Source organism: Pituophis catenifer, unplaced genomic scaffold (genome assembly GCF_029215685.1).
Source record: "Pituophis catenifer annectens isolate HBS135680 unplaced genomic scaffold, rPitCat1.0.hap2 SCAF_2, whole genome shotgun sequence".
In the NCBI taxonomy this organism is placed as follows: Eukaryota; Metazoa; Chordata; class Lepidosauria; order Squamata; family Colubridae; genus Pituophis; species Pituophis catenifer.
Window position 1 is genome coordinate 288,801,019 of NW_027256882.1, and position 19,105 is coordinate 288,820,123.

The 19,105-nt window shown below is 46.6% G+C and overlaps 1 protein-coding gene across 1 annotated transcript in view; it reads left to right on the forward strand.

The window, feature by feature from the left end:
- The window catches only part of SETBP1 (SET binding protein 1), a 306,578-nt gene that overhangs the window by 92,638 nt on the left and 194,835 nt on the right, over nucleotides 1–19,105 (forward strand). The gene's annotated exons all lie outside the window — the stretch shown is intronic.

Sequence of the window (19,105 nt, forward strand, 5' to 3'; positions counted from 1 at the left end):
TGACAATTCTTTGGCTTTGTGAATTTATTTTGGTTTATCCGACGGAGGAGGAAAACCTCCCTTTGTGAGTAAAGTTTTTGGCAAGCAGCTACTGGGTTGCTGCCAATGCTGTTATCTCAAAGAAATTCCTGACTGCTGGTTTTACTAACTCCTGGCCTACTGTTTGTGTGCATGTGTGAGTCGGGGACAGAACAGAGATTTAACCTATCTTATAATTGGCACTGCCGTTTTGAACAGGGATTGACTCCACAGAGCGTCTTGCACAGTTTCCGCAGCTCTTGTGAGTGTGCGCTTGTGATTACTAACGCCGTAGCAAAAATTCTGCATCAGCCCTAGAAGCAATGCTGGTATACATCCGGTTCTATCCGATTTGGGCAAACCCCTAGCGGCGGCTGCGGGAGGCTCTGACCAACTGTCTGGACATCATTACGTCCCATTTTTTACACTCTGCGCATGTGCGGAAGGCTCTGCGCACGCGCAGAGGTGGCGCATGCACTCACATTTGCGAACCAGTAACGAAGGTAAGTGAATACCACCCCTGCCTAGAAGCCTGTCTGACTCCCTGTAGGTAGTCCTTGGCTTACGACCCCAATGGATCCCAAAATTTCCATGGATAAGCGAGATAGCTGCTGAGTGAGTTTTGCCTCATTTTCCAACCTTTCTAGCCACAGTTGCCAAGTGAATCACTGCTATTGTAACGTGGTTTTTAAGCGAAACTGGTTTCCCTCTTGACTTTGCTTGTCAGAAGGTCACAAAAGCAGATCGCGTGACCCTGGGACGCTGCAACCGTCATAAATATGAACCAGTTGCCAAGCGTCCGAATTTTGATCACGTGACCGCGGGGATGCTTATGCCGGTCATAAGTGTGAAAAATGGGTCATAAGCCTCTTCCCCTCCCCCCCGTTTAACTGTAAATGGTCACTGAGTGAACTTGCTGTAAGTCAAGGACTTACCTGTATTCTGTTTCCCATGAGATCTGCGCAGATTTTTCTGGAGATTCCGTCTTGTCCGGATAGAAATATACGAACCGTCTCTGGTAGTTTTGTGCATTAGTTATTAACAGTCAGAGGCAGAAGTGAGTTTCGCATATTGTTTCCACTGGTTCACCATGCGCACGCTCGCTTCGCACGCGCGCCTTCTGCGCATGTGCCCGCCCTCGAAAATGTGGCTAAATAGGACGACATAGCGCCGGGGAAGGAGGGTGAGCCCGCTATCTGTTCGCCAGAACTGATACGAACCGGCTGAATACCACACTGGTCAGAGGAATGCTGGCTACCCAGCCAGGTGTGTTGGTGATAAGCCACTGGGAAAGGTTGGTCGAAGAATCTCTCCCAGCCAGCCTAATCCTGCTGGAATTAGAGAGTTCCGGAATGTTTTTATTTTTGTGTATCCCGCCTTTATTATCTTTACAACTAACTCAAGATGGTGAACATATCCAACACACCTTCCTTCTCCTATTTTCCCCATAACAACAACCCTGTGAGATGGTTGGATTGAGGGAGACAGACAGAGACTGACAGACAGACAGACAGAGAGAGAGTGAGAGAGAGAGAGAGAGACAAAGAGAGAAATGGAGAGAGAGAGAGACAGACAGACAGAGGGAGAGAGAGAAAAAAAAACGGAGACAGACAGACAGACAGACAGACAGACAGACAGACAGACAAAGAGAAACGAAGAGAGACAGAGGGAGAGAGAGACAGAAAGACAGAGAGAGAGAGACAGACAGACAGACAGACAGACAAAGAGAGAGACAGAGAGAGACTGGGCCAAGGTCACCCATCTGGCTCTCATGGCCAAGGCAGAACTAGAACTCACAATCTCCTGGCGATTGTCATCCAGTTGGCTTTCGTGCCTCACCCAGGACTAGAATTCACAATGCCCTGGAGATGGGTTCAAAGTCACCCAGCTGGCTTTCGTGCCTAAACCGGGATTAGAACTTCCCATCTCCTAGTGATTTGGCCCAAAGTCATCCAGCCAGCTTTCTCTCCCAAGAGAGCTAGAACTCTCAGTCTCCTGGTTTCTAGGCCAGCCACACTTGAACCCACTACATCAAACTGACTATCATTTAAGTCGGGAAGAGGTGCTGCTTCTTTAAGCAGCAACCAAGAGGTAAGAGAGGGTTTTCCTTGATCTGAATAGCTTGCTCCACTTGTTGTTGTTAGTTGCAAAGTTTTGTCCGACCCATCGTGACCCCATGGACAATGTTCCTCCAGGCCTTCCTGTCCTCTACCATCCTCTGGAGTCCATTTAAGCTAACGCCGACTGCTTCAGTGACTCCATCCAGCCACCTCATTCTCTGTCGTCCCCTTCTTCTTTTGCCCTCCCATCGTTCCCAGCATTAGGCTCTTCTCCAGGGAGTCCTTCCTTCTCATTAGGTGGCCAAAGTATTTGAGTTTCCTCTTCAGGATCTGGCCTTCTAAAGAACAGTCAGGCTTGATCTCCTCTAGGACTGACTGGTTTGATAGTCTTGCAGTCCAAGGGACTCGCAGGAGTCTTCTCCAGCACCATAGTTCAAAGGTCTCAATTCTTTGGCGCTCAGCCTTCCATAAGGTCCAACTTTCACAGCCATCCATTGCAAGTGGGAAAACCATCGCCTTGACTATACACACTTTTGTTGGCAGGGTGATTGCGCCACTAAGTAGGATCAATTAAATTTACCCAACCTTTGTAAATAAAGAAACCCTTTTCCAGCCGCCTATTGTTTTCACCTGGCATTTTTTTTTTCCACCCATTGGTTTTAATCATATAAAAGCACTTCTTTTTTTCTTTTCTTTTCTTTTTTTGTCCTCAAGCAGCACGGAGGATTCCATAGCGATTCTTTTCATACCGACGAAAGAATCGGAATTCAAGTGGCTTTAATAACAGCAACAAAGTCATGCAAATCCACAGCTTAACGTTGCTTCGTGCCGCAGCTCCCGTTCGTCCATCTCTCTCTCTCTCCCTCCAGCTTGAAGGCGAGCTCAGTTTGCAATAAATGGGATGGTATTTCGTTCCCGACCCACCCACCCACCCCGGTCCCCAGGGGCCGTGGCCTGATAGTCACTAGAATGAAGCAGGAAAATAAACGTTAAGATTTATACGCCGGGATTTGGGGTGGGTGGGTAGGTCGTGGTGGGAATCATAATTCAGCCTGCAAATTATGGTTGCAAACGGAAGGAAAAAGGCAAAGATGGTTTGTCACCAAGAGGAAAGGCAAACGCCTGGTACTGGTTCCCACCTCTGGTTTTTGGCCCGCCGTGTGTGATTAATGTTCTTGTATCCAGCACAAAACTGATGCCATTGCTTTTATATGTATGTATGTATGTATGTATGTATGTATGAATATATACATATATTCATTTACGTAGGAAGATATACATTTATATATACATTTATATACATTTATATACATATATATATATACATTTACGTATATATACAAATATATGCATTTACGTAGGAAGAAACTGTCTAAAGAGAGAAACACACATAAAGGCCTACGAAAAGGAAAGAAAACAAATACTGTACCTTTACAGTGAGGATACATGGGATGAGGGTGTGGCTAACTGATGAGGACTAATAAGTCCGAAATAGATCTATCTTTGTCTCCTTAGTCTCCCAATGGGCAGCAGAGTGTTTGCTGGCTGCCTGAAGAAAAAAAGCCTAGAAACTAGTGGATTGTGATTTCACTGAACTAGGGCTGCATAAAAATCTTGGTTTACATAGGAAGAACCTGGCTAAAGAGAGAAACACATATGTGTGTGTGTGTGTGTGTATTTATGTGTGTGTGTGTGTGTGTGTGTGTGTATGTTTTCTGAGGTTTTCGCGGGTGTTTGTATGTAGGTCTTTGGATATTCGGGTTTTCTCCCGTGTAAAATTGGAGGTGTCTTGACAACGTTTCAACGAAGTCTCATTCATCATCTTCAGGCTGGTGTTCTCGGCCAAGACACCTCCAATTTTACGCGGGAGAAAACCCGAAAATCCAAAGACCTACGCGCGCGCGCGCGCGCACACACACACACACACACACACACACACATATATATATACGTGCACGTGTGTTTTTCTATTGAGACACCTGGTCTACCTCAGCATGTGGGAGGGAGCATTCTGCTTCCCTTTTGCCTTTCAGCTCCAATCCAGGCGCCCTCAAGCAGTCGCATTCACGACAAACCATTTTATACCAAATTTATATTTTGCTGATAAAAGAAATAAAGGGAGACTAGTATAGATCTATTTCAAGCTATTTAGCTCTCATCAGCTAGCCATACCCTTACTTGGATTCGACTGCTAACATGCAGGCAGCCCAAGTTCGAATCCAAGTAAGGGTATGGCTAGCTGATGAGAGCTTAATAGCTTGAAATAGATCTATACTAGTTTCCCTTTATTTCTTTATCAGCGACATATAAATTTGATATATATGTATGTATGTATGTGTGTATGTATGTGTATGTATGCTTTCTAGGAGCCTGGGGAGGGTGAAAACAGTCTTCCCCACCCACCCTCCGGAGGCCTTCCAGAGGTTGGAAATGGCCCATTTGCCAAATTCCGGTGGGACTGGAAGGCCCGTTTTTCGCCTTCCTGAGGATCCTAGAAAGGCTCTGGAGCCTGGGGAGAGCGAAAAACGGGCCTTCCCCATCCCCCTCCGAGGCCCTCCGGAGGCCGGAAACAGCCTTCCAGTGGGCCCAGAAGGCCCTAAAATCAGATGGCCAATGTACACATGCACACCGGAGCTGAGCTCACGTGCCCACCGATATGGCACCGTGTGCCATCAGTGGCATGAATGCCATAGGATCGCCATCACGGGTATAAATTCTCCTGCTTGAGCAGGGGGCTGGACTAGAAAACCTCCAAGGTCCCTTCCAGCTCATTCCTATTCTATTCTATTCTGTGCTGCACTGCACTGCGCTGCTCTCCTCTCCTCTCCTCTCCTCTCCTCTCCTCTCCTCTCCTCTCCTCTCCTCTCCTCTCCTCTCCTCTCCTCTCCTCTCCGTGCTGGAAGTTGGTTCCCAGCTTCCTCTACTCTTCCTGTGAAGTCAAATGGCTTTTGAACTTCCCTTCTGCCCGTTTGAGGTGATGCCCCCTCAGCAGTTAGGAAGCAAGGCAGAACAATCTGGAGAAGTCCCTCTGAGTCCCTGAGAAACCAGGGTCACCTCCGAACCAAAGTTAGAAACTTGAAGCATGGCGTGGTGTCCCACCTTCTGATCCAGCATCCTAAGGGTGCAGAGACACACAGCAGATGCCAGCTGGGAATTTGGAATTCTGGACTAGCCCAGCGCAAAGGATAGTGAGAATATTTTAGCCGTCTTTGGCCATTTCAGCCGAGAGACATCCTTGGCAGAAACGGCTGGTAGGTTGCCAGACTCGGAGCTTTGCGAACAGCTGCAGTGTGGCGGCTTGGAGATACGATGCGTGTTGCCAGAGGGGGCGAGTTAATCCTTTGCCACCAGCTATTTTCCTCTTTCAACACCTCCACCCCTCTCTACCCCACATTTACACACACAGAGATGGAGAGTTGTGTATACATGCACCCTGTAATGGATTTGGAACTGCTGTAACCAGGGGAAAGGGAACGGTTCTTGCTACCTCCACACCCAGTGGATCCTCGCTAAATGTCCGTGGAGATTCTCCATCATCCAGGACATGGGTGGGCTTCAAAAATGTTAGCAAGGGGTTCTCTGCGCGGTTGCTGGGTGGGTGTGGCCTAGTCGGCCTCCTGAACCACGGTTGGGGGGGGGCATTTTTGCCCTACCCGGGCTCCAGAGGCTTTCCTTGAGTCTCCAAGAGAGCAAAAACAGCCTCCCCAGGCTCCGGAGGCCCGTTTCCAGCTTTCCTGAACTTCTGGTAGGCCTGTTTTTCACCCTCCCTGAGCCTCCACATGCACCCTGCACTTACCTGCATCTAAAATGGGCCGCATGGGGACTCCTGGGAGGGGCGGGGTGGGGCCAGCCAGTAGTGGGATTTGGAGGTTCTCCGAACTGCACAGAATTTTAGCTAGAAGTTCTGCCGAACCCCCAGCAGCCCAACCCTGATCCAGATCCTAGTTGTCCCAAAGGTGCAACTTCCAAAAGGCAACTGGACTTTTTTGTTTTGTTTTGTTTTCCTTTGTTTTCCTTGAAGAGGTTTCGTTTCTCATCCCAGAAGCTTCTGCAGAAGCGGAAGAAGCTTCTGGGATGAGGAGCGAAACCTCTTCAAAAAAACTCCCAAGGAAGTTCATTTGCCTTTCGGAAAAGCACTTTTAGGATATCCCTTCTTCAATGTTTTGGGAATCTAAAGCAGGAAGGGAATTGAACTCCCATCAAAATCAGCGGGGATTAAGGCAGGATCCCTGGCTTTTGGGGGAACAAAAGTCAGTAATGGTGTGTGTGCTCACACAGGTTGTCCTTGACTTATGTCCACAACTGAAGCCAACACATCCATTGCTAAGCAAGACAGTTCTTTTTTTTTTCTTTTGATTTTAAAAACAAACTTTATTAAACATATAAAAGCAAAATACTACACCATGTGTACACAAAACACATATATATCAATATAAACCGAGGTGGCGCAGTGGTTAGGGTGCAGTACTGCAGCTACTTCAGCTGACTGCTAGTTCAGCAGATCAGCGGATCAAATCTCACCGGCTCAAGGTTGACTCAGCCTTCCATCCTTCCGAGGTGGGTAAAACGAGGACCCAGATTGTTGGGGGCAATATGCTATTTTAGTATACTGTTGATTGTTGTAAGCCACTCAGAATCCTCGGAGAGTGGGCGGCATAGAAATATGATTAATAAAATAAATAAATAAATAAAATAAAATAAACAACACTACATAAAAAGAAAGGATGACTTTAGTCACATATCTGTTATCTTATTGACAGTGCATTTAAAAAAATTTTTTTTGTTATCGTTCAGAATTTTATATTTGCCCTCATTTCTCCGAGTTATCCAATCATACCATCTATTCCATGCTATATAATATTTTGAGTCTGCCTTATCTTTCAATTCGAATGTTAATCTATCCATTTCCACGCAATTATAGATTTTTTTGAATTATCAGTTGGTCTGTTGGCAGTTGATCAGTTTTCCAAAATTGAGCTAGCGCCAATCTGGCTGCAGTGACTATATGTAGTATTAAACACTTTATTTCTTTCTTATAATTTTCTTTAATCATCCCTAGTAGAAAAATTTCTGGTTTGAGTTCAAACTTTTTCCGATGTTATTGGGAAAAAATAAGGATTTGTCTAATAGCAATAGAAATAGCAAGACAGTTCTTAAGCGGGCGTTGCCTCATTTTACGACCTTTCTTGCTACCGTTGTTAAGTGAATCACTGCAGTTATTAACTTAGTAACACGGTTGTTAAGTGAATCCGGTTTCCCTGTTGACTTATCTGGTCAGAAGGTCGCAAAGGGGATCATATGACCCTGAGACACTGCAACCGTCATAAATTCATGCCAGTTGCCTGAGTGTCTGAATATTGATCCTGTGACCACGGGGATCCTGCAATAGTTGTAAGTGTGGAAACGGACTCCCATTGTTACTTTGGACGGTCAACTAAATGAATGGTTGTAAGTCAAGGACTACCTGCATTTCATATACCCAAAAGAATGCCATACAGGAAAAGGTTAAGATATCTGGTCTGTGGTTCCAGAGAACGGGACATAAAGACATGCATTTCAGCCACAGAAAGAAATCCCTACCAAAAGTCGGTAGCTAACTGGTGGATGGTGGAACCAACTGGTGGACCATAGGAGAATTATAATATATAATAGAATAACCGAGTTGGAAGGGACCTTGGAGGTCTTCTAGTCCAACCCTCTGCTTAGGCAGGAAACATTACACCACTTCAGACAACTGGTTATCCAACATCTTCTTAAAAACTTCCAGTGTTGGAGCATTCACAACTTCTGGAGGCAAGCTGTTCCACTGATTATTTGTTCCAACTGTCAGGAAATTTCTCCTTAGTTCTAGGTTGCTTCTCTCCTTGATCAGTTTCCACCCATTGCTTCTTGTCCTATCTTGAGGTGCTTTGGAGAATAGCTTTGACTCCCTCTTCTTTGTGGCAACTCCTGAGATATTAGCACACTGCTATCATGTCTCCCCTACTCCTTCTTTTCATCAAACTAGACACACCCAATTCCAGCAACTGTTTTTAATATGTTTTAGCCTCCAGTCCCCTCATCATCTTTGTTGCTCTTCTCTGCACTCTTTCTAGAGTCTCCACATCTTTTTAACTTCATGGCGACCAAAACTGGATGCAATATTCCAAGTGTGGCCTTACCAAGGCCTTATAAAGTGGTATTAACACTTCACCTGATCTTGATTCTATCCCTCTGTTTATGCAGCCCATAACTCTGTTGGCTTTTTTGGCAGCTGCTGCACACGGTTGGCTCATATTTAAGTGATTGTCCAATTGGTGGACAGTGGAACCAATGCAAAGAGTTAGCGGACTTTCGTTTTGTTGGATATGTTTTATCAGAGAGAGTGAGCCAATAGGTGTGAATGCTTTAATTTGGATGGAACAAATGAGTGGACTCAGTTGTCCCCTTCTAGTTCTTGGATGAAGTAGTCCAGATACCTGAGAAGATAGTCCACAGAAGTAAGCCTGACAGATTCAGGTTGAGCTGGAGAAAATTGTGATAAGAACCTTCGACAACAAAAACCAGTGTTCCTTCACTGGGTATTTTCCACATGACTATCTTATCTATTGGGGATGTGTCAGCGTCTCACCGCTGGCATAGAGAGGAGAGAGATAAGCCCTGAACTTTTGCCTGCTAAATCCCTTTGAAGCTGGGTCGTCGTGGAAATGAAGGGGGGGAGACATTCCTGTGAAATGACGAGACAAGAAGTCAGTGGAGTGACTTGGAAGATAGCCAATGAGAAGCAGATAATTGGGGATCGGAAAGGGAGGGATTGGGGGGCAAAAAGTCAGTCTTGTCCGCATCGAGTTATGATCCGGTTGCTGTGCTCAAATAAAGAGAAGATTTCCTTAAAGATTGGCAGTTTGGAAATTCATTTATTTTGAGATAGCATCGAAGTCTGACAGGATGCCTTTATTTTCATTGAGCAGGACATCAAGTTGGTCTGCAAGGACATCAGTTGGTCTACTTTGATGATCACGGCTGAGGGGAGTCTCCTACCGTTGAGATATTGTTTGAGAACTTCTCCTTCCCCTGGTGATATTAAGAGAAGACCTCTAATTTCTCTCCTCCAAGATTGGAAGGAGAGTTTTGGAAAGGATCTTCGTGCTCTACTCCGTTTGGGGCAGAAAGTTTAGATTAGCTGGGAAGAAAGCCACAAGAGGCAACCCCGGAAGATTGAAAATCACTTAGAGGACTTCAACTGGTAAGAAGAGCCGCACTCTAGGGAAATCAGAGAAGCTGATTCTTGCTGGGGCAATGATCTGACACTTCCAGAGTGTTTTTATCTTATGAGTACAAGACCCAGAGATGTTAGATAGAAAGGTGTCTGCTCATTTCACAGCAGGCGACATCCTTCACGGTAGCTTCCTGCTGGGATTTCAAGGCCACCTTTAAGTGGCCCCAGCTTACCTTCAAATGAGTTGGGTGAAGAAGGAGGGAATTTAACAGATTAACGAGAGTTGGAAGGGACCTTGGAGGTCTTCTAGTCCAACCCCCTGCTCAAGGAGGAAACCCTAACCTTTTTGGTGCCGAGCGTGCACGAGCGTGAGAATGCACACACCGGTACCCGAACCCCCAAAGTGCAATGTGAGCGCCCTCCATGCCCCGGCCCCCCCTGTGCCCCGTTTTCGCTTCCAGGTTGGTGCAGGAAGCTTTCCAGGCCAAAAATGGGGCGCGAGGGGGCACACACATGTGAAACTCCAAAATACAATGCAAACACCCCCTGCGAATGCACCCCCCCCCACATGCGTATGCGCGGTGGAGCTGGGCTGGGGCGACGGCTGCCATGCCTGCAGAGAGGGCTCTGTGTGCTATCTGTGGCACACATGCCATAGGCTCGCCATCGGTCCTATACCACTTCAGACAAATGGCCATCTAATCTCTTCTTTAAAACCTCCAGTGATGGAGCATTCACAACTTCTGGAGGCAAGTCGTTCCGAGGAAGGAAGGAAGGAAGGAAGGAGGGAGGGAGGGAGGGAGGGAGGGAGGGAAGGAAGGAAGGAAGGAAGGAAGGAAGGAAGGAAGGAAGGAAGGAAGGAAGGAAGGAAGGAAGGAAGGAAAGGAAGGAAGGAAGGAAGGAAGGAAGGAAGGAAGGAAGGAAGGAAGGAAGGAAGGGCCAGGGTGGCACAGTGGTCAGAATGCAGTACTGCAGGGCTAACTCACTATTCACTGCCAGGAGTTCAATCCTGACCGGCTCAAGGTTGATTCAGCCTTCCATCCTTCCAAATTGTTGGGGGCAGTAGGCTGACTCTGTAAACGGCTTAGAGAGGGCTGTAAAAGCACTGTAAAGTGATATATAAGTCGTAAGGGCTATTGCTATTAACCCTTCACAAAATCTTGATTCTGTCGCTCAGTTAATTAAGGCAAAAGGAAAATTCTTGTTTTCACGGCCTCCTGTTTTCCCACTTTCTCAAAACATTCCATATTCGGTGAAAAGAGAAACCCCTGAATGCAGGATAAGAGATTTAGAAGAAGCCTCTCGCGATGAATGGGGTGCGGTGGCTCAGTGGCTAAGGCGCTGAGCTTGTCAATCGAAAGGTGGGCAGTTCAGCGGTTCGAATCCCTCGTGCCGCGTAACGGGGTGAGCTCCCGTGACTTGTCCCAGCTTCTGCCAACCTAGCAGTTCGAAAGCACGTAAAAAGTAGAAGTAGAAAAATAGGGACCACCTTTGATGGGACGGTAACAGTGTTCCGTGCGCCTTTGGCGTTGAGTCATGCTGGCCGCACGACCACGGAGACGTCTTCGGACAGCGCTGGCTCTTCAGCTTTGAAACGGAGATGAGCACCGCCCCCTAGAGTCGGGAACGACTAGCACAATATGCGAAAGGGGAACCTTTACCTTTGCCTCGCGATGTCTTCTGGTTGGGTTAAGACTTTGGGGGATCCCATCGAAGAATCTGCAAGCTGGACTTACTCTGTCTCCTTCCTGCCTGAAAGGAGAAATTGAAGGGAAGGGTCCCCTCCTTGAGAAGTGTTACCTCTGTGGCTTTTGGCTCGGGGTGGGGTGGGGTGTCCTATCTCCTTCAATATCCTCCCTGTGACCTCAAATGGCCAGCAGAAGAATGGAAAGGCCATTGAGACGATCCATCATTGCCAAGGAGGCTTTTGCAGGGACCGAAGATGTGAGAAAGCACATACCGGACTGCTGGAATTTTATCCTCCCTGGCTGGTTTTTCTCGTCTTTGTGGAAGGGAAAGGTTTTGTATATTGTGAGGGGTTTTTTCCCCCCTTTCCTTTCCTTTCCTTTTCTTCTTCTTTTTTTTTTTTCTCTTCTCTTTTTCAGTTTTTGGACATCTGCCCAGCCACATGTAGATTAAAAGAGCTAGAATAAATTTCTGGAAGAAAGAATTGAGCGAAAAGGAGGGAGCGGGGGATCGTTGGGTGGAAGAGATTATACAAAGAAGGAAAAGCTGTGTCTGGGAAAAAAAAAATCTGGGTTGGGGGGGAGAGAGAATGCAACTAGGCAGACAAAGAAATGTGTGTGTTTGTGTGTCTGTGTGTGTGTGCATGCAGAAGCACGCATTCCTAGAAACCCAGGTTTATTGCTGCATTTTTTAAAAATGCCAGCCCGCCTTTTGAGAATCCGCTACTGGGATTCCGCTACTCAAAATAGATATATATATATATTTAAAGCAATGTAAAAGATACTCTACATCATCCTGAACGGGTTTAGAATTTATTGGGCCAAATTTTGAAATGCAGGTATTTATTTATTTATTTATTTATTTATTTATTTATTTATTTATTTATTTATTTATTTATTTATTTTTATTGGTTCAATTTATATGCCGCCCTTCTCCGGAGACTCAGGGCAGCTTACAATGCGTTAAGCAATAGCCTTCATACTTTCGTATATACCTGCTTAGTAGGGCTTTCGCTCCCCCCCCCAAGCGGTGTTCTTTTTTTAATTTTTTTATACAAAGTCAGTTTATTACCCCCACAATCCGGGTCCTCGTTTTACCTGCCTCGGAAGGATGGAAGGCTGAGTCAACCTTGAGCCTGGTGAGATTTGAACTTACAGTAATTGCAGGCAGCTGGTGCTATTTAACAGCACTTTAGTCTTCTGCGCCACCAAGGCGCTTGGTCCTTAACTTACAGCCATTCATTTAATGACCGTTTGAAATTAAAACGGCCCTGAAAAAAAGGCTAACGGCCGTTTTTTGCACTTGCAACGCCCCCCCCTCCAGTCATGTGATCAAAATTCAGACTGTTAGCAACTGGCATGTACTTATGAAGGTTGCTGTATCCCGGGGTCATCTGATTCCCTTTTGTGACCTCCTGACGAGCTAAGTCAATGGGGAAGCCAGATTCATTTCGCAACCCCATGTTACTAACTTAACCGCTGGAGGGATTCATTTAACAACCGTGGCAAGAGAAGTTACAAAATGGGACAAAACTCACTTGATAACTGTCTCGCTTAGCAAGAGATAAATTTGGGCTCAATTGTGGGTTTGTTTTTTTTTAAATAAAAGAAAATATTTGTAACTCAGGCTTGATGTGTAGGGTCCTTGGTGCTGTCTTGTCTTCTTTGCAGACATTTCTTTACCCAACTAGGTAACATCATCAGTGCTAGAAAGGAGTGGGATATGCTCTCTCTCTCTCTCTCTCTGTCTCTCTCTCTCTCTCGTTTTTCCAAATATGAAACAAAAAAACCAAACCATCTCATCCCTAGCAATCAACACCCATGTTAACAGAAATTAAATTCAAGGTTAACAGTAGACCCGTGATAGTGAATACATTTGTTTGTTTGTTTGTTTGTTTGTTTGTTTGTTTGTTTGTCCAATTTATATGTCGCCCTTCTCCGTAGACTCAGGGCGGCTTACAATGCATTATAGCAATAGCCTGCATACTTTTTTGTATATACCTGCTTATTAGGGCTTTCGGTCACCCCTAAGCCAGAGGTGGCACACAGAGCCCTCTCCTGTGGGCATGCGCGCCGTTGCCAGCTGCTCTTCTTGTTTCCGGTGTGCATGTGCACCGGCCAGCTGGTCTTCGCGGGTGCAAGAGCGCAGGAAAACAGTCCCAAAAACAGCCAAAAGAACAGGCCATATTTCGGGCCATTTTTCGGACTGTTCTCAAACCGTTTTTCGGAAAACAGCCCTGAAAACCGCCCCAAAAAAGGCCTGAAAACAACCCCAAAAAAGGCCCCCAAACGGCCAAAAAACAGGCCACTTTTCGGGCCATTTTCAGGCTGTTCTCAAACGTTTTTTTGGAAAACAGCCCTGAAAATGGCCTGAAAACAGCCCCCCAAAAGGCCTGAAAACGACCCCAAAAAAGCCCCCAAAATGGCCAAAAACAGACCACTTTTCGGTCTGTTCTCGGAATGTTCTCAAACCGTTTTTCGGAAAACAGCCCTGAAAACCGCCTGAAAACCGCCCCAAAAAAGGCCTGAAAACAACCCGAAAAAAAGGCCCCAAAAAAGGCCTGAAAACGACCCCAAAAAGGCCCCAAAATGGCCAAAAAACAGGCCACTTTTCGGTCTGTTCTCGGAATGTTCTCAAACCGTTTTTCGGAAAACAGCCCTGACAACGGCCTGAAAACAGCACCCCAAAAGGCCTGAAAACGACCCCAAAAAAGCCCCCAAAACAGCCAAAAACAGGCCAATTTTCGGTCCATTTTCGGAATGTTCTCAAACCGTTTTTCGGAAAACGGCCTGAAATGAGCCGCCCAAAAAGCCCAAAACAGCCAAAAATCAGGCCATTTTTCGAGCTGTTTTCAAACCATTTTTCGGAAAACAGCCCTGACAGCGGCCTGAGAACAGCCCCCAAAACATCCTGAAAACGGCCCGAAAGCGGCCAAAAAAGAGGCATGCATGCGCCAGCCAGCTGGTTTCCGGCGCCCTGGCGCATGCACATGCACGCACATTCCAGTTTGAGCACTCGGTGCCGACAAGGTCCTCCGTCACTGTGCTACACCAACAATCAAGACGTAAACCACACCCCAATCAAGCAACTACCAATTCAAGACAACCATGGTAACAGTAAACAACAGCTTTATCAACGAACCATCAAGAACATTCCTACCAAGTCATTAGTATTTAAAAATAAGAGCAAACTACTCCTTTCTGGCACTGTTCATGTTACCTAGTTGGGTCTTGAAAGGTCTGCAAGAAACAACCAAGCTCAGGGAGCATCAGGGACCCCACAATCCTCCCCCACTCTTTATCTCCACTCCCTTCTAGCGCTGACGTTGTTACCTAGTTTTTTTTATTTATTTCTTTATTTTTTTTTAATTGATTTATATGCCGCCCTTCTCCGGAGACTCAGGGGGGCTTACAATGCGTTAAGCAATAGCCTTCATACTTTTGTATATTTTATACAAAGTCAGCTTATTGCCCCCACAAACTGGGTCCTCATTTCACCTACCTTAGAAAGGATGGAAGGCTGAGTCGACCTTGAGCCTGGTGAGATTCGAACTAGCAGTAATTGCAGGCAGCTGAATGATAATAACATGCTATTAGTCTGCTGCGCCACCAGGCTCCTAATTGGGTCATGAAATGTTGCAAGAAAGCAACCAAGCTCTCTTCCTCCACCGCCCCTCTGCCCAATTCTCCATCTCCACCCCACTCCCTCCTGGCACTGATGATGTCACCTAGTGGGGTCCATAAATGTCTGCAAGCCAACAACCAAACTCAGAGAGCGCCAAGGACTCCCTCAGAAGATAATCAAGGACCCCAACCAAAGGAGCTCATCTACCTCTTGCAAAAAAAACCAGCACCCCAGTCACACTACCTAATAAACTGAGCTCGTGCAGCGACACCTGTAGCCAGGCGTGTCAAGATATCGCCGTGGTAGCAAATTCTAGCAACGCTTTGAAGGACCTACACACAGGTGTATGCAATCCGCTCACTTATTTCCAACCTGCTTTCCTTGAGGTCCTCTTGTGTTGTAACCAGGGGAGAAATCCAGCAGGTTCTGACAGGTTCAGGAGAACCGGTAGTGGAAATTTTGAGCAGTTCAGAGAACTCGCAAATACCGCCTCTGGCTGGCCCCAGAGTGGGGTGGGAATGGAGATTTTGCAATCTCCTTCCCCCAGGAGTGGGGAGGAAATGGGGATTTCGCAATATCCTTCCCCCAGGAGTGGGCATGGAATGGGGATTTTGCAGTATCCTTCCCCTGGAATGGGGATTTTGCAATATTCTTCCCCCAGGTGTGGGGAGGGAATGGGGATTTTGCAATATCCTTCCCCCAGGAGTGGGGAGGGAATCGAGATTTTGCATTATCCTTCCCCCAGGAGTGGGGAGGGAATGGGGATTTTGCAGTATCCTTCCCCTGGAGTGGGGTGGGAATGGGGATTTTGCAATATCCTTCCCCCAGGAGTGGGGAGGGAATCGAGATTTTGCAGAATCCTTCCCCTGGAGTGGGGTGGGAATGGAGATTTTGCAGTATCCTTCCCCCAGGAGTAGGGAGGGAATGGGGATTTTGCAATATCCTTCCCCCAGGAGTGGGGAGGGAATCGAGATTTTGCAGTATCCTTCCCCTGGAGTGGGGTGGGAATGGGGATTTTGCAATATCTTTCCCCCAGGAGTGGGGAGGGAATGGAGATTTTGTAGTATTCTTCCCCTGGAGTGGTGTGGGAATGGAGATTTTGCAGTATCCTTTCCCTAGCCACACCACACTCACCAAGCTACACCCACAGAACCAGTAGTAAAAAAATTTGGATTTCACCACTGGTTGTAACTACTAATGTTTCTTCTCAACAATTAGTTATTACTCTTGAGTAATAGTAATATTGAATAACACTGGTCATAAATCCATGGAAAGAATGCACATTTGTATATATTAGCATTCCTGGTTTAACCAATCCATGCTTCATCCTAGTTCTTGGTGTGCTGAACACAATCATACAAACGTAAAGGGTATTCCTTGACGTAAGACTACAGTGTATCCCAAAGTTTTTGTCGCTGAACAAGACTGTTGTTAAGTGAGTTTTGCCCCATCTTTTCCTGCCAGAGTTGTTAAGTGAGCCACTACAATTGTTAAGCCAGTTACATGGTTGTTAAGCGAATCTGGCTTCCTCATTGACTTTTGCTTGTTAGAAGGTTGCAAATGGTCATCGCATGATCATAGAGGATACGTTTTGCGTACACTGATGGATTTAATTATTTATTATATCCTGTTTTTATTAGTGTTTTTTTTTTAATAAAAAATATTCAAGGCGATGGATACATCACAAGGAGGTTTTGGGGTAATCTATGAGAGCTTTAGTTCCACCTCTCTCTGGTCCTACATCAGGGGTGATGGCCCTTTTATGACTTGTGGACTTCAACTCCCAGAATTCTTGAGCCAGCTGGCTCAGGAATTCTGGGAGTTAAAATCCGCAAGTTATAAAGGGGCCATAGTTTCCCCCATGCGGGCTCAGGAATTCTGGGAGTTGAAGTCCACAAGTCATAAAGGGGCCATAGTTTCCCCCATGTGGGCTCAGGAATTTTGGGAGCTGAAGTCCACAAGTCATAAAGGGGCCATAGTTTCCCCCATGCGGGCTCAGGAATTCTGGGAGCTGAAGTCCACAAGTCATAAAGGGGCCATAGTTTCCCCCATGCGGTCTCAGGAATTCTGGGAGCTGAAGTCCACAAGTCATAAAGGGGCCATAGTTTCCCCCATGCGGGCTCAGGAATTCTGGGAGCTGAAGTCCACAAGTCATAAAGGGGCCATAGTTTCCCCCATGCGGGCTCAGGAATTCTGGGAGCTGAAGTCCACAAGTCATAAAGGGGCCATAGTTTCCCCCATGCGGGCTCAGGAATTCTGGGAGCTGAAGTCCACAAGTCATAAAGGGGCCATAGTTTCCCCCATGCGGGCTCAGGAATTCTGGGAGTTGAAGTCCACAAGTTATAAAGGGGCCATAGTTTCCCCCATGCGGGCTCAGGAATTCTGGGAGCTGAAGTCCACAAGTCATAAAGGGGCCATAGTTTCCCCCATGCGGGCTCAGGAATTCTGGGAGCTGAAGTCCACAAGTCATAAAGGGGCCATAGTTTCCCCCATGCGGGCTCAGGAATTCTGGGAGTTGAAGTCCACAAGTCATAAAGGGGCCATAGTTTCCCCCATGCTAGCTCAGGAATTCTGGGAGCTGAAGTCCACAAGTCATAAAGGGGCCATAATTTCCCCCATGCTAGCTCAGGAATTCTGGGAGCTGAAGTCCACAAGTCATAAAGGGGCCATAGTTTCCCCCATGCTGGCTCAGGAATTCTGGGAGTTGAAGTCCACAAGTCATAAAGGGGCCATAGTTTCCCCCATGCGGGCTCAGGAATTCTGGGAGTTGAAGTCCACAAGTCATAAAGGGGCCATAGTTTCCCCCATGCGGGCTCAGGAATTCTGGGAGTTGAAGTCCACAAATCATGAAGGGACCATAATTCCCCACCTCTGCCCTAGATGAAGAACGCAAACCACCGGGGGACAGAAGTGATATCTGGTCCAGCAATGAGTCGGGTCTAACCAGGTGCCTGGCCTGCTCTGCCCTTCCGCTGAATAGGGGAAGAAACCGACACGAACTCATATTCAAATCTGGAAGAACAAGGCAACGGATGGGCTGATTAGTCCTTGTTATCTCCGCCGCTCATGCTGTGATTCCATTGTCCGGTTGCTAAGCCCTGTAGATAGATTTCCCTTTTATCCCATTTGTCTTAATCCTTGGCCCCACCAGCTGAGAAGCAGGAATCAGTCCTTTAATTATGCTTGGAAGCTTTCCAATCTCAGGAATCTTTTATCGTCATGATTATTTTAAAGCCTTTTGGGAAAAGGCAGGATTTTTCCCAGCTGATATCTGGGGCTTTTCTCTTCTAACGTGAGGCTGTTGGGAGTCTTTAGAAGCTGGGTGTGCAAAAGAGTCACTCCGCTTTTAGGCAGGAGTCTCCAAACTTGGCAACATTAAGACTGTTGGACTTCAACTCCCAGAATTCAGTGGTGAAATCTGAATCGGTTTGCTACCGGTTTGCTGGCTGTGCATCCACACTGCGTGCCAAAAGGAGGCTTGGGAAGGTAAGTAGAACAGCGAGGGGGGGATCAGCTGTGCCGCGCAGTTTAGCTTTGCTAAACCGCGCAGCACAGCTGATTTCCCCCCCTCGCTGTTCTACTTACCTTCCCAAGCCTTCTTTTGGCGCGTGCTGCGCGCACTTGTTCAGCACGTGCCAAAAGGAGGCTTGGGAAGGAAAGTAGAACAGCGGTGAGGGGGATCAGCTGTGCCGCGCAATTTAGCTTCGTTAGAAAGCAGGATTTCCTGCTTTCTAGCAAAGCTAAACCGTGCGGCACAGCTGATCATTGGAAATACCAGTTCGGAGAAACTGGTAGCTTTTTTTCCACTACCGATTCGCCCGAACTGGTAGTTTTTATCACTACCAATTCGCCCGAACCGGAGTGAACCGGTAACATTTCACCCCTGCCAGAATTCCCTCGGGGCACAATGTTTGTTGGGGAATTCTGGGAATTGAGGTCTACCACAAGTCTTAAAAGGTGCCAAGGTTGTAGAGGTAGTTCTCGAATGACGACCCCAAATGAGCCCCCACATTTCTCTTTTGATAGTGAGACAGTTGTTAAACGAGTGTTGTCCCATTTTACAGCACAGTTGTTAAGTGAATCAGTCGCAGTTATTCGATTAGTAACGCGGTTGTTAAGTGAAAAATCCAGCTTCCCCATTGACTTTGCTTGTTAGAAGATCGCAAAAGGGGAATCACGTGACCCCGGGACACCGCCGTCGTAAATATGAGCCAGTTGCAAAGTGTATGAATTTTGATCAGGTGACTACCGGGATTTCATAAGTGTGAAATGCAGCCATGTGAAAAACGGCTATAGGTCACTGTTTTCAATGCTGTTGTAACTTTGAGCGGTCACTAAACCAAGGGTTGTAAATCGAGGACTATCTGTAGTCCAGTGAGGTGGATGTACTCTCCCTCCTGAAGTTGCAAGTTGAAGTTAAAAGTTGCTGCCACTGAGAAACACTGGTCCATTGTAAGCCGCCCTGAGTCTCCAGAGAAGGGCGGCATATAAAAATAAATAAAATAAAAATAAATAAACA